Below are 18,112 nucleotides of genomic sequence, written 5' to 3'. Positions count from 1 at the left end.
TAATGGCCGTGGGAGGCTGTACGAGCCCACCGGGGCACTAGTACTCATCACTAAAGTGCGCATTGCAGTGTGTCAGATTCGAGAACCTTACCTACTCAGTTTGCTATACAATTCTTACGTTTACAATAATTTATTCATAGTGCGCTCTGCAGATTCTGCACTACTTGCAGGGGCATCAAAGAATTGGAGAAGCTTTCGTCCATGGGTGCTCTCAGTAATTCGTCCAACTCGTTTGGCAGTTTCTTCATTGTGATAGGGCTGAATATCTCCGTCTCGTTCCTGTTATATTTTTCCTGCTTTTGTACTTCAACTTACAAGCAAAAATTCCAAATCGAGTTTAACGGTTAACCCTATCATATTCTGCAGAGATGGATAAGGACACAATCAGACTAATCACGTATTCCTATTTTATTTTTTCTACTCTTATACTCAACTGCTATCAAAGCAAGCTTTTGTTAAATTTTCATAAGAAAATCTATATTCACATTAATCAAATAATGTTACAAATAAATGTTACAAATAAATATATGAAGTGTTGTTTCAAGATAGGGAAACTATTTTGACACATAATCTGTGGGTTAAATATCTCAACCAAACACAAACCTAGGAAACAAAATAGGACTACTCTAGATAGAAAGAATCACAACTGAGACAAATAGGAATTATATATTCCAACACACCCCCTTAATGAGTACTTGTCTCAATATCAATATACAAAGTCTAGTCATAACAAAAGAATATGTCGATGTTCATATAAAAGAGCAACCATACAACTTCCAGTGTACTAAGATGCCCTTCGCATACATGGTTCTGTCAACCATTATAACTGCATAAATGTACATGTACCTGCAAACCCCCCTCCAATATCATCATCACGGGTTTTATCAGATTACTCGTAACCATGCTCTGGGTTTTATCTGATCACCCTCAACCATGCCACTAAGGTCTCTTAGCCACCAAGGCTCAACAAGGCCCAGGGTTTTCTCAGCTGACCCTAAACTATGCTTACAGGTATCCCTGTCCACTCTACTCTTACACGTCGTTTCTGGCTTACCACAAACCGACACTGCAAAGTGGTTTTCGACTTACCACAAACCTGCAATTACAAAGTGGTTTTAAGATTACCACAAACTTTATGGGGGTACATGTGCCTCATCAGGCTTACAATACACACTCCAACTCTTGGAGTTACTAGGTACATACTTTACAAAGACCACTATAAAACATTACATAGAATTTCTTACTAATACATATGTGATTCACATTACAACATAATAGAGTCTATTCCACAAACACAAACAAACTTTCAAGTCGTTGTCCATCCTCCTTTAATCTCTATTGCTACTTCTTTACCTCTTTTTTTTTTTTGAAAGTTTTCATATCATCCACAACATTGTCTTTGGCATCTTCATTTTTAACTTTGGTATAATGGTCTTGGATTTCCACCATTTAAATGTCATCAGTTAGAGTCGTGAATTCTAAAAAATGACTACATATTGAGGTTGTGAATCTCAATATGTATACGAAATTCCAAGGCATATTCAACTTCACGCATGCAAAAATAAATAATACCAAATGACAAACTTCAAAGACACATTCACCTTCAGCCAATGGAGATTCAACACATCTAGCTACGTCTTTTTCACAACAGGTCCTTCTCTTTCATTCAACTAAACCTCTTGTTTCTTCGACAACACTTAAACTTGGATCTGAGGGATTGATTTCTCCTTCTAACACCGTGTTCTCCACAGTCCACATGATCTGGGAATGGACAACGCAGGCTCTCAACAGACTTTCGAATTCTCTCAACAACACCTCTACACTCAACATGTACACTGGCATGCTCCATGCACACAGGGATGGGCCACAAGGTTAAAATCCCAATATTTATATCAAATGTGCTCTCTTTGTAGCTCTTCCAACATAATCAATGGAGAGAATTATCTAAACAATGATGAAACAAACAACATATTATGTTTTCACAAAAGATCGAGCAAGTCTTCAGACAGTGTTCAAAGGGCGTGCAATGCAATACAGGTTCGACCAACGCAATATAGGTTCGACCATCCTTTCCTTGCCAACGCTCAGCTCAAGCAATAAAAAAATATCACAACGATGGAAACTCTTCCACCTCAACCAGCATCTGGAAATACTCCTCAACCAATTTTACGAATCCTCATCTTCACATGTATTTAATCTACTCCTATTTCCCTAAACGAGGTTACGGGATATTTTCCTTTGTCTTGTCATCAAAACAAACAGTTCTAGGAACCATTTGCAAGGAAGTCCATCCTTTTCTTAGATCATATTGTTCGCCCACAGAATTCTTCTCTGCTTCAGCGAATCATAGAAATACTTGGAAGCATAATATAGACTTAGCCCAATGTCCAGAGAAGGATCATCAAGGATAAACCTATGTTTCTCAAGGTCGTAGGTTCCAATCGCACAAGTTGGTTGCTCCTCACCTTCTCTGCCAACCATTCCTCATGCACAATAATCTGATATGCAACAATCCATAGTCTGCTCACACCCAAGAGCCACACGCACAACCTTTCCATGCTCCATGCTCACCGCATCAGACAGGACGCTCTGCAACTGGCATAACTGACACCAAGGCCCAGGATCACGAATACCAGGTGACCTCTTAAAAAAACTTTTTAAATATACCCCAAAACTTTTCTTCACGCAGGTTGGCAGAAATCCGCACCCTTCACGCAGTGATCAAACCATAGAGCCACAACCTCTTCTCACCAGCACCACCGACCAAGACCTGTTCGCAACCTCTATAGCCTCTTTTCCTTTGCCATATGCAGACACCTCCTCACAACACACCATCTCAGATCTGGCAACAATTACAGGCTTCGCGCCTCTTCAAATCCACAAATTATTGTTCTGAGGTAAAATGCCCACGCAAATCAGCAAGCTCGCATCAATGAGCCTCAATAGCCACACTCTTATCTGTAGTCACGCAGCAGCAACAAAGGATGGAAAACAAGCAAAGGGAAAAAACAAACAAAACAATCACTAAACTCTTTATTTCTCTCGGCCTATGGGGAGCCAAGGCCTAACCCAGGCCCATACGGGCTCTGATACCATGTTAAATTTCCATAAAGAAATCTATATTCACATTAATCAAATAATGTTACAAATAAATATATGAAGTGTTGTCTCAAGATAGGGAAACTATCTTGGACACACAATCTATTGGTTGAGAGAATATCTCAACCACACACAAATCTAGAAATCTACTAGATATAACTACCCTAAGGAATAGGAACAGACTCCTCTAGATAGAAAGAATCACAACTGAGACAAGTAAGAATTACATATTCCAACAACTTCCAAATTTAGTTTAACAATTAACCATATTATATTATGCAACGATAAAGAAGACAATACCAGTACTTAGAAACTAATCACACAGGTTAATATCAAAATGGGAGTGATATGCGTCGTTATATTTCAGCATAGTGGTAGAGGAGGGAAACACCAAAATACACACCATTAAAATTTAATTCATAAAACTTTCTCACATACATAATGATCTAGTTGTGGCTCTTGGCTCTTCTAGCCTCATACATATTACGATGACCCAACCATGAGTATCTAAAGCCTTAACTGACTAAATACAAAATCATGTTATTTCTAACTCACTTGACTCAACTCCAACTAACTTGTTCATGCAATCTCACATTAAATTAGACTTTTTCAAATAGAGATTGGACTCAAACTAACTCGAACTTAGCCCTAACTTACTAAATACAAAATCATGTTATTTCTAACTCACTTGACTCAAATCCAACTAACTTGTTCACACAATCTCACACTAAATTAGACTTTTCCAAATATAGATTGGACTCAAACTAACTCACACTAGCTCTACATGCAATGCATGCATACAAGAGTAATAACTCAAACATGACTCAACTATGTTTGCTAGGCTTACAAGAAAAATTGACTCAATCACCACTTAAACATTCTTGCTGGTCTAAGTCTCAGCTAGGCTTACAATGACTCAACACTTTTACAATTTTTCATTTTCTTTGTCGTTTATTCCAGATTCTATACCCTCACTTGTTAGTGCTGCAATTATTCTTTGACTTCTCTTGTATTTGTTATTATTCTACCTTCTACAACTTCCTCTTCAAAGATTCTTATAGTGCTCTGCAAGAAAGAACACAAAGGAGCGTATAGTGCTCTGCAAGAAAGAATAGAAGAGTGTGCTCGTATTTAAATAGCATACAACAAAAATTACAAGAAGTGGGAAGAAATTGGCTTCTTCCATTACTCTCAGAGGGCTATCATACCTTCAGTTAAGCATTAGGAGCACGTGATGAAGTTTCCTTCATGTAAGGGTAAATCTTAGGATACCTCAAGGGGCTGGAGTGTGGAGATGGCATTTTTGGATTCCCTTGACAATCTAGGGTGGAGGTTTAGCCCTTTGATTCCTACCAAAGGAAATTCTATAGTCTCCATTTCTTATTATTTGATTTGCAGTGGTTTTGGATTCCCTTTATTGGGTGGAACCATTGTGTGGCAGTTTCTAGATTCCCTTCATTGGGTGGAACCAATGTGTTGCATGTTTCTAGGGTGGAGGTGAGACCTCTCGGCTCTCTGGAATATGTGTATGTGTGTGTGTTATTAGATAGTTGGAGGGTGGAGTTTGTAGGTCTTTGGATTCCATTTGCTTGGTTGACTACTACTTAATAGCTAGAGGGTGGAGGAAGAAACCCTCTAGATTCCATGTGTGTATTGTGTGGCTTCTACTGGACAATATAAGGGTGGAGGAAGTTAACCTGTTGATTCCATTTACATTGGTAAACTATTGAGTAGCTAGTGGGTGGAGGAAGGAGGACCTTTGGAGTCCCTATTTCAGCTGGCAGTTGGTGTTTTTATCCCCTTGAGCAAGACCACCTCAGTCCTTGGAATATGGCTTGGTGGTGACAAATGCATGTGGCTTGGTTGCAACTTGTCTATGGTTGTGTGGAGAGTTGAAGTCTCGAACTCAGTTTCCCATCTTCATTGCAATCTAAGATAAGTTTTGTGTGGATTTCATGTTACAGTGTAAATGAATGGTATGTTATTGATGGCATGACAAATCTGACCTATTGTGTGTTTATATGTTGAATTAATGGTTATGATTCATGTAAGTATGTATGGATGAATATGACTATTCATGAGGTTAATGGCCTTATCCTAACATGTTATTCAAGGGATTTTTTCTCATATGATAGTGTTGGGATTGCACTGGTAAAGTGTTAGTGCTATGAAGTCAATTGTCCCCATGGACTGATTGTCATTTTGTGATGAAAGGCTAAGCCAGTCTCATCATAGGATTGTTTTATAATTTTGGATGCTAACTCTTATGGTTGTATCTTTTATTTTATTAGGGGAGTGTGCAAGTAAGGTAGAGACATTGTTGATTTAGTATTCATAGGGGTGAGGCTGATGGAGTTAAGGAAAGTAGGTTCCTATTATTGCATAGTATTTTTTCTCTTTGTGTCCATAGGAAGAAATGCTTTTGGAATTTGTTTTATTATGTGACTTCACTTGAGGGAATGCAAATCAAGTTATTCTTACGATTTTATATGAATTTCAGTGACCTGAAGTGTTTTTATTGGTGCTTAAAGGACCTGAGAAAATCCTAGAAAAAAATCATGAAAGGAAGCAACCTTTGAAACTCTGTAAAAAAACAAAAAAAGGCTTAGAAATGAAAGTTTTTGAACCCACAGGTTGAGGGTCAGTAGGTCAGCCAAACACGAAGATTCGTGGTGGGCCTCTTCCCTACCTGCATCGAGTCGACTATGAAACTGTTGGTATATTTGAGTGTAAGCAAGGTCGATAGAGCAAGTGTTCGAGACGTTGGACTATTGGAGGTTCAGGGTTTATATTGATCAAGAGCTTATCACACCAGGTATAAGGGATGACCCCAACATAGGTCAGACGGTCGGGGGTTGAGCCTGGAAACAGAACTCAAAAGGGTTGCGTTGGTAAGTAGGTTCAACTCTGACTGGTCTCTATTAATTTTCACACTGCTCTATGTTGTTTCAATTACTTTAGCCCAATTCAATTCTTTAATTAGAAATAGTTAAGCAATAATTAATATTTCTAATATTTCCAATCAAAATTAATTGAAGATAGAATAGTAAATACAATGAAAAATGAGACAATCAACACATCAACAAGAGACATCATATTTGGTCAAAGACCAGGGAAAAACCCAATATGGGGAAAACCCTTTGAAAAAAACTTCTTCTATTATATTGTCATAAAATGTTTAGTAGAGAATAAAATGAGCCCAATTCAAAATCATCCCATAAAATTAACCTTAAAACATTCAGAAATATGTTCCCAACATCAGTATATATCAAAGACAATGTTTCTTGTTTGTGGTCAACTATGGTCATATGTCAAAAGTTATCCCTAGAGGCTAACCACGCAAAGGAAGATTTGTGCATGTGGTTGAGACCTTCCAATTGTACCCTTGAGCCTACTAGCCTACGGTTATAGCAAAAAATTGCCTTTAATGAGCCTACGGTCAAAAACCAAAACCCTAAAACATGTGCAAGCTTCGGACCCTATAATTTCGGACCTATGTGAACCTCTTTCCTTTACCCAACCTCATACTTGTGCAAACCAATCAAGGAAGAAGAGAAGAAGATGATCCTGGTGATGTCCAAATGATCTTTAGGTCAATTGTAATTATAGGTTTCCAAGGTTGACCAATTTCTTGTTAGGGTCGACCTATTCATACGTGCACTTATGGGATTTTTCTTCAAAAGTGTACTTTCCCTTATCCAAATTAAGTGATCCAATAGTAAAAATTGGTCCTCTAGAAAAGAGGAATCTCATCCCATGGTTGGAATTTGTCACTGAGCTTCCAAGAATTAATACTCCCTCTCAACTAGGGAGAAATTCCAACTACATCATGTAATTATCGCAAGTGACCAGTGATCATATCATGTACCATCTCTGCTTGACCCTATCTGTTGAAACAATCTCGAATATAAAGAAGAAAAATAATAAGGGAGCTACATATACCACCCTTTAGCCATCAAGGAGCCACTCGTACCACCTAGAATCACTGCTAGCATGGAGCCAATGCTACAACCCTAAAAACCTTTGTCAATGGGGAGCCAATGCTACGACCCGGAAAACCTCTGTCACGGGGAGCCAATGCTACGAACCGGGAAACTCTGCAAGTGGGGAGCTCAATGTTACAACCTGGGAAACCTATGCTATCCTTCCCAACATAACCTTGAAGAGTCAAATGGTATAACACATGCATCTCTAGCTTGAGTAGAATATCACTTACCATAAATAGTAAGGATTGCGCCTAACTCAAGAAGTCATCACCCATTAGCTAGATGGGTGGGAAAGGCAGATGCCAACTAGGGTATACTCTGCATAGACCAAGATAGGGGAGAAACATATTCAATTATATGGGTAACAAATAGGGGTGATGCCCTATTATCCATAGATCCATAAACCCTAGGAGCCTTACATCTCAGTTCCTCGCCCTGGGAGGTTAGAAAAGGGGGAATATTTGGCTCAGTGTCATTGCTTAACTCGGAACCTTACTCAGAAGGGTCACATAAATCCATGTTGAAATCTGCTCATTAGTCAAAATATGACAAAATTCGGTGAATCCATATAGAAATATCTTTGTAAGTATATCTTATACCACAATCCTTCTTACAGTTGATCATTGGAGGCCCACTACTTGTCAGGAATAGATCGTAAATATATAAAATCAAAATCAAATTCATACCTTGTATTGTGGTGAAGTAAAACTATGAGTGTGGACACAAACAATTCCTCTAGCCCGATAATGGGTCTAGCCACAACCGATACATTATATGGAATATTTCCTTAGGTTAGAACCAATTAAAAGGGCCTACCTCTTATTACACTTATCCCATTTGGTGATGACCTTGCTTGCTTTCCCGGCTATCTCTTATTTCCTTCTTCAAACACCTGAAACAAGTAAACAACAACAAACAACGACCGTGATAATAAACAAATAGTAATTCAACCCACTTAACAAGTCAAAAAACATTAAGCCATAAACATGTAAGATGACACATTATGTAGGAAATCAATCAATAGTTTCATATAAATTGAATCAAGAAGAGATTACAACCATTGTCTTGACATTGCCATTCTCCTCCAACAAAAACCAAGTTCCCACACACTTCCGTTAGCATTCCATGATGACCTCAACAATGATAGTTTTAAGGATCTTCCCTTTAGGCTTCACACTAAACCAAATTCATACTTCTCCCTCACACAACTAGAGAGCTACAACTATTAATAGCTTGTTGTTTACTCCAAACTTAATTAGCACTAACACACCAACATTAACACTAGCTTGTGTTTGGGAAAAATGGAGGTTTATATAGCATGAATGGATAGGAGGTGGTTCCTCTTCTCATGGGAGAAGGTCTTATCTCTTGAGGTAGTTACATCCTTATAGGGGAAAGGATCCCATACTAACATCCTCAACTCCATTCGGCCAAACCATTACCAGACTTCTGTTACAAAGATTCTAGAGCTGGAAATTTCTGCTCCTTATTTAAAAAACTTTCCAAAATAGAATTGGCACGACTGAAACAAAGATCAGCCACTCCAGTCAGAGCTAGGGACAGTGTTAATCCCTCCATATCGGTGTGAGGAGGACAAAGTTCATTAGCACCGGTCTTGTAAACTGGGAAAACCAGAAGATTTGTGGGAAGTGGTGCAAAAGGGAATTGTTTTGCTCATGAAGAGGGACACATTGGGAGTTTCTTCATGAAGGGAAACCATGTAGGGTTCACTGTAGAGGTCCTCCAGGATCAAGAAATAGGGAGTACAGGGGTAGTGACAAAATGTTGTGTAACAGATGCCCCATAAAGCGTGAAGGCCAAAATAGAGTGAGGGATGAAATGCTTTATGAATCAATGTGAAGAACCAGAATCTATTGTCAGAAAACTTGCAATCAAGTACAGATACATATACATAGCTAAAAACTCTATCAAATGATACATTAATCATGGTATGGATGCAACCATCAAGAGAATGATCATGTAAATAGATCCAAGTATGGGCGCAGCCATCCTATAAAAAAGATCATAATGAAACCAAGATATGGTCGCAGCCGTCCAATAATAAAAAGGATCACATAAGATAACTCATGGTATGGTCATATCCATCCATTTGAAAGAGACATGTATATCAACATAATCATGTCACATCATTTTGCAACCTAGACTTTTGTGATGTGAGTCTAGGGTCTTGCGCTCCAACACGACCCAACCAAAGTACAAATTCTGACATGTGAATAGATGTGTTGACATCGAACATGTTAGAAAATTGCTTGATTACCAGCCAATGATGAGAATTGTTAACAAGCACGAGAGAAACCACCAATAATGACAATGGTCCTCAAGGTACTAGCAGCATGATTCATGGATTGTGAACAAAGGAACTGAAATCGAACACCCATGAAATCACCCAATCGAAAGCCAATGATGTGAACTTGTCATCAAGTGCGAAGAACTTTCCATTAGGGCATGCAAGCTCTAAGGTACTGGAAAGGAGTGTCTCAGTCAATTTCCTGGATAATGGGTTGAATTTGATAGGAAGCGACCATGTCAAAGGAGGGCCATAATGTATCCCACATCATTGACACAAGACAAAGGGATGCAAAATGATTGTGGATGATACAAAGAATCAGGGGTAAGAGTAATTGCAGAAGGATAACTCTTGAACATATCGGTGACACGACTGGAAGTTTGGCAGCTTTTGGATCCATAGGATTGGTGCTCATGATGACGTGGCAAAGACCAAATGGAAGGCAAAAAATGAGCGGCCAAACCCAGGAAGCTCAATGATACAAAGGAGAATATCCCATCCCGACACAAAGCAAAAAGTTTCATGTTCAAGAGTGAGCTGCCGACACAACTGATTAGATTTCCAAATTTTCCCCCGCCATTCCTAGCAGGTATGCCAATTATTTTTTTAATTGCAAGATTGAAGGGGATAGCATATGCTTGCACTGTAAGTTCATCCTTCGGACAAATCCGACCTAGTAAGTTTAACGAGCCCTACAAAGGAGAAGCTCATGTTCGTCATGGTGACGAATCCGATGTCATTTAATATTTTAGCGACTTCGACAAAGGTGTAACTTGGCATCTTTTTCATGTTTATAGATTTTGAAAAAGACACGGAAAAGAAAACTCCACATGGTCCCTTTTCGTACATTTGTGTCTCTTGAGCCTAAAAAGGTAGAAAACAATACTTGAGAGAACTTCTTAACCATTTCAGTCAAGGAGTACCTTTTTCATAAATAGTGCATCCCCTGCCGAAAAAGGGGTAAATGTATACTGGGTGCACAATGTTTCGCATCCGTTAATGACTTCGAAATTACAAGGGCTCGACTAACTTTTCATTTTTAAAGGGTCGGAAAAGAGCTTGAAAGCAGACCCCATTTTTATTCTCTTTTACGAGTTAAAAGGGAAAAATGCTCAGAAATCTTTTCATATGAGTTTTACAAGTTGATAAAAGAGCTAAAACATGACTCGAAATCATCGTCAAACATCCATCACCTGTCGGTGTGCAAAAAAGTTAAGTGCATTATCCAAATCTTGAGAAAAATAGGTCAAAACATTTATAAAACCTAATATTTCATGAAAAGCTGAATAAAAGAGAGGAAAAGTAAATAGTTTTTACCATTTACTATTTTACCTTGTTTTGAAAGACTTTTAACCCACTTTTTCCCTAATTGTTCTGGAGTAGATTGCAGGAGATCCGGGAGGTCATTCACCGAGCCGCCACTTGCAGGTAAGATCCAAATCCCTAAGCTCCATTTTCATACCATTTATTCCTGTTTTCATCCACTTTTAGTATTTTTTAGGGAGGTTTTGTCAAAAAAAAATCACCCTCGGTCGGCGCAACTTCTAAGCACGGAATTGCACCAGCCGAGGGTGATTAAAACAGCCTATCATGTCATCGGTGCTACTGTTTTTAAAACAGTCATGTTGGCACCGTGAATAGGGAAAAAATCATTTCCCCTTCAAAACCACCATTGGAATCCGAATTTTATTGGCCAAAAATGATTATTGACTTAAATATATGGTTTTTACAGGAAAAATTCGTCGAAAACGGTAGACTGGAAAGAACGTGAGCACGAAGATGTGGACACTCGGGCACTAAACGATCCAAATTGCTTGAACGCTTTGAGGAACTGTGTGCTCCTCAAGTTCTTTCTCACACTAGGGATGCGGACCCAACCTGAGCTGCTTCGATACCTGATTAGTCTCTGGGACATAAATCAAGAAATATTCATCGTTGGTGACCAGGTACTGGAGTTAGAAATTTTAGACATGTATTTCATCATAGGACTATCCCGTAGATGGGAATCAGTCAACCTATATGGGTCATGACTGATTGGGGCAAGTATATCAATGTTGCTTGCCAAACATTGCCCTGAAGCCCTCAAATCCAAGAGCGACAAGATTGATATTTCCATTGTGCGAGATCTGACACTAAGAGTGCTAATATTGACTATCAATAGAGTGTTGAGGTCCTAGGCAATGCATGAGACTAACAAGTTGAAATTTCTATATGTCATTGACTTCACAGCACCGACGATCTTAAATCAGGCAGAAGTCATGAAGATCAACATAAAACGCCAACTAACAAAAGCTAAGGCGGGGAACCTAAAGCAATTTTGCTTCAAATCCGTACTAGTGACCTTTTTCTTAGAATGGGTGTCGTTTTTCCAGTACCAGTTGACTGAGGTAGATCCTCTGATGCCACGTGACCTGTGGACAGCCTGCTGGAGTCGTCTGATGCCTAGGATCACTAGGGGCCAACATATGTCTTACAGGCTCGCCTTCTTTTCATGGCTATGATGACAGCTGATCGTCATGGAGGACTAGCCATATAGTGGCATCGACTTCCATGGAGATGCAGACATGCCACTGCCAGATGGAGAGGATTTCGACAACGAAGGTAAAAAATCAATTTTTGAATTTTGTGACTTTTTAGTTGTTTTATATATATATGTGTGTGTGTGTGTGTGTGTGTGTGTGTTTATAACATTTCATTTTTTCAATGCAGATGTTGGACCAGAGTGTCCTGCTTGGATGTCCCTAATAGCTAGGCGCGTCACCCGCCAGTTTGATGTCATCACTCCTTATTAGGAGGGGAGTGACAACAAGGAGGAGATCACGAGGAACCTTGAGGGGTTGACTCGTGGTATTCCAGAGTATGCTCGAGTGGGAGACATTCCTCTCCAGTACCAAAGACACACGGTGGGAGTATCAGATCAGATCCGTCGATTACTGACCTGTGTTGCAAAAGTCATGTCATGCTACCATGATCACCATGCTGATTAGTTCCTAGGTCCAACATTTTACATTTTTGAGGCTTGCATGCCACAGATATATGAGGCCTGCGATCTGTCGATGTTATTTTGAACACACATATTATTTTTTGGGGTTTTGATGTATCAAACATTATCACCATATATATATATTTATGTTGTATTTTCTTGCTTACTATGGTACAGATGATTTGTTTTGGTTTTTCACATGTTTCATAAATGTCTATCCAACACATAATTAGCTGATGCATATGTCAATGTATTCATGCATCTAGGAATATGATGATGTGTAATGTAATCAAAATTCCTTTCTAGTAGACGAATATGGAGATACATTCTCAGTATCTGAGGGTTTCTAATGAAATATTTCCCATTGAGTTGAAGGACAACAAGCTGTGAATCCAGGTTGACAACCAACTCTCGAATGTCAAGAGCAATGGCTTCTGACAACAGTTCGATGACTACATTGTATTCAGCAATGTTATTAGTTGTGCAACCCAAAAAAATACCTTGAAGGTCAATCAACTCACCATGAGGGTCATAAATAGCCCATGTCGCGGAGGATAAATTCCAAGTACTACGGCAAGCACCATCAACGAAACCAATGTGAAGAGTCACGGACATTTGCAAAGCAGGGAAAAACATAGTAAACAGGAAATTTATTTGAAAACTAACACACCAAACCACACTATACAAATTAATGACACACTATTGTAGACAAGTAACCATGCAAGATGACCTAAGCATAGTACTTTTTGAGAGAGTCCATGCTCGAACTTGGGTAATCAATCAACATAGATGAACACCAAAGTTTTACCGTTGTCATGATGAGTAAGCATCAACTCGGCCAAATAATAGAGTAGAACTCATATAAGGATTTTCCCCCATGCCCCCTGGGTGAGGGAGGGTTACGAGTCAGATGGAAACCCCATTGCAATAATGGGAAATCAGTAAAAACTCGAGGAGGGAGAAAAATCTTGAATCCATGATGGGATAAAGGTGTCCTTAGGTGAAAGAGCTTGACAATGGCAGGCGAAACTGACATGTCAATAGGCTACTGAGAAGAGAACTGCTCAAGACACATAGACATGACCCCTGGGCTAGGCAGGAACGAAGAAAGATGATGGGTATCATTCCAAGGTGGTTCCATGATACTTTCGTCAGCAAGAAAAATTCTCGGCTAAGGGAGCAAGATATTCTAAAGCACCAAGCCATGGGGATTGAGAATACGTATCGATAGAAGTCCTTGAAACAGGATAATTAGAGGATATGGAACTTGAGGCCGAAACAATCTCCACGTAATTGATTTTCACAGGACTAAGTGGCATAACCTCGCCCTAGGTATCAACAAGATCCTGTGAAGGTATGACCCAAGGATCATATTTGACTGAGATCATGTTGACAAAGGCAACATGAGGAGGTGGGAGCGGAAAAATTCCCATCAAGGCAGAATCTTTAAAAATACCTGCCCCCACACTCTCATAGGAAGCACCAATGTGCTTAACATACAGAACATTGCCATCCGAGGAGGAAGAGGCAAAGAAGGATAGCTGGTCGACAATGACGATCTCCTTGATGGGGAAAATGAATCATGTGGAACAGGGAGGAGGCTACAGCATGCATAGCATGGGTCCATCTCTGTTCGAGTAGAAGATTACAATTGAGATTAGCGTCAACAATATCTACCTCGACTTGTACTATATTTCCCTCCAAAGTAATGGCAAGGTTAGGTAAGACACCAAAGGGTCGTGAATCACGCCCGTTGAAAGCTTCCAAAATGTTCGGGGATTGGTTCAAAGTGTTAGGTTCCTATACCAATAGGAGTCATAATTTTGAATGACTAAGGTTAAGCCTTGTAATATTGTACATACCTTTGCTTTCTGCAAATGTTTTCCACATTATAAAAAAAGTAAAAAATGTAAAGAGGATATGTCCTAAAAGAAAAATCAAAGGACAAAAAAAATAAGAGAAGGTCAAAAAAATGAAATTATATGAACCCCAAAAAGAAAGAGACCGTGAAAGTGTGCAAGTCTAAATGCCACTACTATTTACTTTTATGCATAATAATGATTTTGTGCAACTTTTTATTCATGCCACAATCCATGGTAATCAAATTGTTTAATCTTGGTTATTCCATGCTTTGAATTTTATGTTTATAGATTAGAGAATAAAATCCGACCAAACAGTTTAATCTTGGCGGATCATAATTAGATAGAGAATCTAAAAGGAGCTTATAAGTTTAATCTGAGCCCTTGGATGATATAAGGTAAGAAATAGATATATTAATTTTCAAATACAAGAATAGATGAATAAGGGTTTTCTAGCCTAAATTCACCCAAAGAAATGAAGAAAATACGTTAAGAGGTAAGAAATGGGTAAGTATAAGAAAGGTTTTTGAACTATAAAGTTAATTACATCAAGCACATGCACCATGCTTAGATGCATATTTCAACATGTATGGTCAACTATGGAAGCAAAGACAGAGATTTACGAGTTCATATGATTAACTCCCCCTCATTCATTCTTCCCCTTTACTTACTAATTTCCTATCCACAAATGTATTCTAAGTACTTCTAATCCTACAAGTCAAAGAGGCTCAGAGCATTTCTCTGAGTTTTGGTGGGACTGGACCCTTGACTTTATGACTTATGGACTCAAGTGCTAGAATCCCCTTCATACAATCCATTTCCCTTCATTACCCTAAAAAACCCCTTTTCCTAAGGTTAAACACGCTTTACCTAGGAAAAGTAATACCCCCCATGTAAATTCCTTTTCAATCAAAAACCCCACAAAAGGCCTTTTATCCTAAGTATAAAGTTAACTGCGCAAACGCATACCTTTTAACTTAGGAAAAACCCACTCTGCCTACTCATTTCATATTAATTACTAATTTTATTATATAAATCCGATATAACCCTTTTCCCTGTATATAAACTAAATTCCTATGTAAATACTGCAACCCTTGTTTTAAATAAAAACTATGTGAATCACCCATATCCCGACTAAACAAATAAATCCCCCATTAACCCCAAATAAACCTGAAATTACTTCTGATTAAAAGCTTCGAGCCCCCCTTAAGCCTCCGTATATTTCACCCATGCTTCTTCATCAACCCGACCACCATCCAATCATCCGCGCTCAAATCCAATGACGCGCAGCTGTATCGGCCTCACCCGATGCCCGAAATTTTACCCAAAGAGTTAAACTCCCTCATTAAGCCCAACCTGATCCTTTTAAACCCATGATTAATTCCTAAACTAATCCCAAACCGTTGTGATTAAAACCCCTAGGTCCCCCCTCAACTCTCGTTTATTTCCTCCGCGCAGCTTCTCTGCCCGACTACCGTCAGATCACGATCGCCTAGATCTAACGTACCATGGCCAAATTAGTTGAGCCTGATAGCCTACCTTTACCCGCCCGATAAGGCGGTTTTCCCCTGACCCTCGATGGTTACGTGTCAAGCCCGGACGTATATCAGATGACCCCTCCTAAAAACCACCCACGCCACAAAAGCAGTACGACGACTCCTAAAACCACCTCCCCGCCAACCCGATAAACCACCTATCCTTCATAAATATGAATTTCACGCCATATTTGAAAATCTACCCGTTAAATAATTTAAACCTTGAAAACCTTATTTGCATGCCTTTCTCCTGTTTAACAGTGTAAACCCATAAAACCCTTCGACGCCACCTTGAACCTCTATAACACCATTCCACCTCCATTTACGTCCAAAACACTACCACGGCCCCTTCCCCAGGCATACTTGTACAAATAAAGCCATCAATCGCCTTCCATGCAGACCATTTCTTTCTTAATTAATGTTGGATTTTACAAATAATTTTTTGAAGACCAGAGCATGGATAAACAATTTTGATACTAATCACAGAACCTGTTTAATCCAAGACTCGACATGAAAATTGTTAGAAGACTATATTCAGAAGAAGAAGATCAATATACAAAGGAATAGAAGATGAAGGCAGTCACACATAGAGCCGAGAAGAAAACACTTATACAGAGACATGGACAGTCAAAACAGAGGAACCACACCAGCGATGCAGTTAGAAGACAAATGAATAAAACATACTGAGACTTGATCAAAATCCAATTCCCAATGCTGATACATGAAAAAACAAAAGAATTTACTATTGAAAAACATAGTAAAAGGTAAATGTGCAGTAAAAGGAAAAACACAGTGAAGGATAAAGACAGGTCATCAGAGTGAAAGAGTATCAGTGACAGAGAGTATCAGATGAAAGACAAAAGTAAATAAAACCTCCAGCGTAATGATTCAAACAGCAAAGAGCATAAAGAGCTAAAAACAAACCATAACAGCTAGCAATACCACAATAAAAGGGACAACATGAAAGCAGTTCATTAGCTGCCTCTATCTTCCTGCGAGAAGATATTTGTATTTCCTAGATTAAATCTCAAGTGAGATTGAGATATTTGTAATAAAACCTTAGTATAAATGCTTCACAATTCAAATTATGTAGTGTTCATTCTTAGACATTTCTATAGATTTCTTAATCGAAAGACTATAAATCCATTGAAGCATTGACTGAGCCAGCAAGCTGGATTGATGAATAAAGACCCGATATTTCAAAGGATTCATGTGCAGAGTGAAGTGTAGACAAGTATTTTCTCATGTTGTTGTTATCTCTTAAAGTTTTTCATACTGTTGATCTAAATATGAATGCCATAACTGGAAGTATTGTATCAGAATTTGTTTAATTACACTCTGCTATAATAGTTAGGCAAATACATGTTTTCTACAGATAATCTAAGTTAAGGAATTCTTAATTTCTCCTTAGTTTAGGTTGTTTCCTTTTAATCTATAGCAAAGGATTCTTAATTTCCCTTTGTTTCCAATTGCCCTCTGTTCCTCGTTTCAATCCTGGTCTGAGAATTCTTAATTGCTCTCTCACCCTGGTTAAAACCTTTTCCACCCCTCTAACCTAAAGACCTGCACTCTACTCTATTGTCTTGCCCTTTGAACATTCCCTTTAGTGAGTTGATCCAATCCTACTGTTCTTTTGTTGACTCCATAGCCTAATGGACTAGAGACATCATCCTATCCATCTGTTTAAAGATTCCCACCACCCAATTTTCAATACAAATCAAAACCCCCCTAAACCTTAAGAACTAGCCTAATATCCCAGCAAACAAAGCTAACTTATATAGAGAGAGCCCTCTCTAGACTTAGGTTGGCTAGAGCCTGTGCCCAAAAGTTGGTTGTGGTTACCTCGGTCATTTTCTTTCTTCTAATAACTTCTAGAGAAAATTTTGAGTGATAACACAAAGTAGGAGAACCAATGGCCTTCCAGCAGGTGATCGACATGATGTAGGTAGAAGCCCCTTCATCGATGACAGTCCTGTGAATGGTATTCTCATTTATGATTACCTAAATGAGAAAGGCAATCTGGTGAGGCAGGCGTGGAACGTGGTTCTCTAGATCAAAACATATCAAATTGGAATTGGTAGGATCAATACCCCCAATAGCTGACAACAAATATTTCCATTGAGATGGACAGCTTTGGAGCACCTCGAGAGCCAACATAGCTGACGGTGCCTAAGCCAAATCCTCAATAATATTATATTGTTAAGCGACTCGAACGTTGGGATTGTACGAGGATTTCCTTAGCACACCTCGAGAGGGTGTCCGAATAGCGGAATCAGGGTTAGGGCACTTGATATGAAGAGGGCTAGAACTCAGGGCAGAAGAAGAAGGGGTGGCCTCTTTCT

This window comes from Pinus tabuliformis, chromosome 3_2 (assembly GCF_031772625.1).
Source record: "Pinus tabuliformis cultivar Carrire ecotype Pingquan chromosome 3_2, CPIR1, whole genome shotgun sequence".
NCBI classification, from domain to species: domain Eukaryota; kingdom Viridiplantae; phylum Streptophyta; class Pinopsida; order Pinales; family Pinaceae; genus Pinus; species Pinus tabuliformis.
The sequence above is the reverse complement of the archived record's forward strand: the minus strand, read 5'-3'. Positions refer to the sequence as shown.